The sequence below is a fragment of the Pogoniulus pusillus genome, chromosome W, assembly GCF_015220805.1.
Source record: "Pogoniulus pusillus isolate bPogPus1 chromosome W, bPogPus1.pri, whole genome shotgun sequence".
In the NCBI taxonomy this organism is placed as follows: Eukaryota; Metazoa; Chordata; class Aves; order Piciformes; family Lybiidae; genus Pogoniulus; species Pogoniulus pusillus.
In genome coordinates this window covers 11,265,315-11,268,264 of record NC_087308.1, presented here as the reverse complement: position 1 = coordinate 11,268,264, position 2,950 = coordinate 11,265,315, and positions in this window count along the sequence as shown.

The following is a 2,950-nucleotide window of genomic DNA, read 5'->3' as shown; positions in this document are numbered from 1 at the left end:
GTAGTGGGATGGGAGAAGGACGAAAGCACCAAGTGGTGGCTGACCTGAAAAAGCTGGGGGTTGGGCGAGATGGAGGGCCAAGGACAAAAGCGGCGCTGCGGCTGCTGGCCTCCTCCCCCCCCTCTAGCCACCTGTGGAGGGCCTGCGGGGCCCCGTTCCCCCCCCGCCCATTGTTTCTTTTACGAATTCTTTTTTCCCACCGGAGTTATCTCCTCGTACGGATTTTTTTTTCCCTGCTAGGAGGCAGCGAAGCCTCGAAGCTGTTTAGACACTGCCAGATGTGAGGAGAGAGCTCTTCACTGGGAGACTGATTGGATACTGGAATGGGCTCCCCGGGGAGGTGGTAGAGTCGCCGTCCCTGGTGCCCTGGAGCTGTTCAAGGCAAGGTTGGACGTGGCGCTTGGTGCCATGGTCTGACCTTGAGCCCCGTGGTGAAGGGTTGGACTTGATGACCTATGAGGTCTCTTCCAACCCTGATGGTACTGGGATACTGGGATACTGTGCTACTGCAGACAGATGTCAGAAAGTTTATGGAAATGGTAGCAAGAATGACAAGGATGACTTAGGACCATTTTTGCCCCTGTTACAGGCATGGACACGCACAGGTGTATTTTTTAGTCACCTGATGATAACAGTTTGCATTCCGGATGATGGCTGATAGTTCCGGGCTGGGGTATTCACCATCGCCTTGCTGGTTAAGTCCTTCTACAGATTAGGCAGCAATGACTTTTGCACCCCCTGCTCAGTGGCAAAAAGAAAAAGAGGGAGATTGCTAGGACATAGCAGAGATGCCAATGCCACTGACCATGGGTGGAAACTTATACAGACACGGAAGGCACCAAGCAGGACAGACTAGAACTCAGATGCATTGCCTCTCACAGCGAGGGTGTAGGCACTGAGATCCACATTGCAAGTCACTAACCAGATTCTGGACTAGGAACAGGGAATGATAGAGCTTGTAGGCCAATGCCAGTCAGCTCCTTCCCCCAATAACAGATAAAGACAGGACTAGCATAGAAGTTTACTGGAACAGCTGCTAATTGCAATGAAATGAGCCTTGTGACAATTCTGACTTTTCCTTTTTCTGAGAATACCATGGAATTGTTATCTTCTTGAATTTTCTTTGCTTTTCTTGAATTTCCTATACCTGATAGATTCTTAGAGTAAGATAACTTAAGACTAAGGGTTTGTAGTTTTGGGAACTTAGGACATAAGGATGTTATGGGATGTTTTTCTTGGGTATATTTAGGCATTATTGAAAAGGGGAAAATGGGTTAGAGAACAGTAGGATAGCAGAAGAAATCTTTTCCTTCTCGAGACTTTTCTAATCACAGCATACAGACTAGGCCAGTGGATCTGCTAGCCTAGGCAATGGATGTGTCTGCATTTGTTCTTGTATCTGCTTGTGTTTGACCATTTATCTTCACAGGCCTTGATGAAGACCAACCTGATTATGACCAACTTGTTTTTTCCTAAAGTGAGTAGAAGTCTTGCTCAGATGGCAGAACTGTGAAAGGACTTGAAAGAAGCACTGACATGATGATTGTATTTGTATGGATCTTTAAGGTTTGAACCATGGCTAACGAATTTGGGTACTTTTATGAGTTTTCAGTGATTGTAGTTTAATGGAATAGGTTCAGTTTGACAGCTTTGTAAAGGCCAAAGCCCACTCAAATTGGCATAAGATGGCAATGTGACTTTTTTCTCTTGCAAGGGCCCTGCAAGAGATAAAAAGACACTGCCCTAAATTCTAAAAGCAGATGAAGAACTGTGGGAAAAGGCCTAAGTAGAATAGACTGATAGTAACATCTAGGGCATATCTTTGTATTGTATTTAGAGGTTAGTAGTTCTTAAGCACAATAGTCAGACACAGCTCATAGCTAAGGAGTGTAATGAGAACATCGAGTGAATCCAGAACTATGGGAGTCTGAGAAGAATACTCGACAGCTGCGAATCGGCAGCATCGACTGCCACACAGAGCCAGCGAAGACGCGGCACACCTGCACTCTCCTGTGACTGTGATGCTCGTCTGCACTTTTGGGTTTCTGAACGAATGACTTACTGTCGCTTGCAGAAATAGCTTTTGGGATTGTTAGCTAAGCTTGGGTTGTTAGCTTGCCAGACTAATGCTACTGATGAAAGCTCTAACAGGTTTATTCCTTTGATTGTAGCACTGTTGATTTGTAGCTGCACCATTCACCCCTGTGTTAAACAGCCTATGATAACTTCCTTAGCAATGAGGGCGGACACTGCAGTTCAAACAACAGTGACAAGGCCCATATTAGACCCTTAGGTGCTTTTGGAGCAAACAATTGGCATTATGGTGTTAAAGCATCAAGAAGGGGCCGAGGTCATCTGTTGTGGAACAACAGAACCGCTAAGGCACTTCCCACTGATGTGTTCCTTATTTGTGGTGATAGAGCCTGGCAAGGCATACCAAGAACGTTTATGGAGGTCCACGTTATCTGGGTAAATTGACAATGTTTGCCCCTCATCTTAGTCAGCTCAGGGACCTAGCCCGACGCCGGCCTAAGCGATCTTTAAAATTGAGTCCTAATTGCAATGACAACGTTCAATTAATATCTACAGCTGCTCGTGTTGCCTTAGCTGTATTTCTACCAGGAGGAGCAGCTGGAAAAGCATTAGTACAGCTAGAGAGACTCGCGTGTTGGTCAGCAAAACAAGCCAACGTCACCACAAAGGTTTTAGGACAACTATTGGTTGATCAAAATTGCCTTCGTCATGCCCTATTGCAAAATCGAGCAACCGTTGATTTTCTTTTGTTAGCCCAAGGACATGGCTGCCAGGACTTCGAAGGGATGTGTTTGAATTTATCAGATCATGGTGAGCCCATTCACAAGAGTATAACCTGGTTGAAAGGTCATATTGACAAGATCGAAAAGGAAACATCGACTTTTGATGACTGGTTGCAGAACCTGTTTGGGACAAT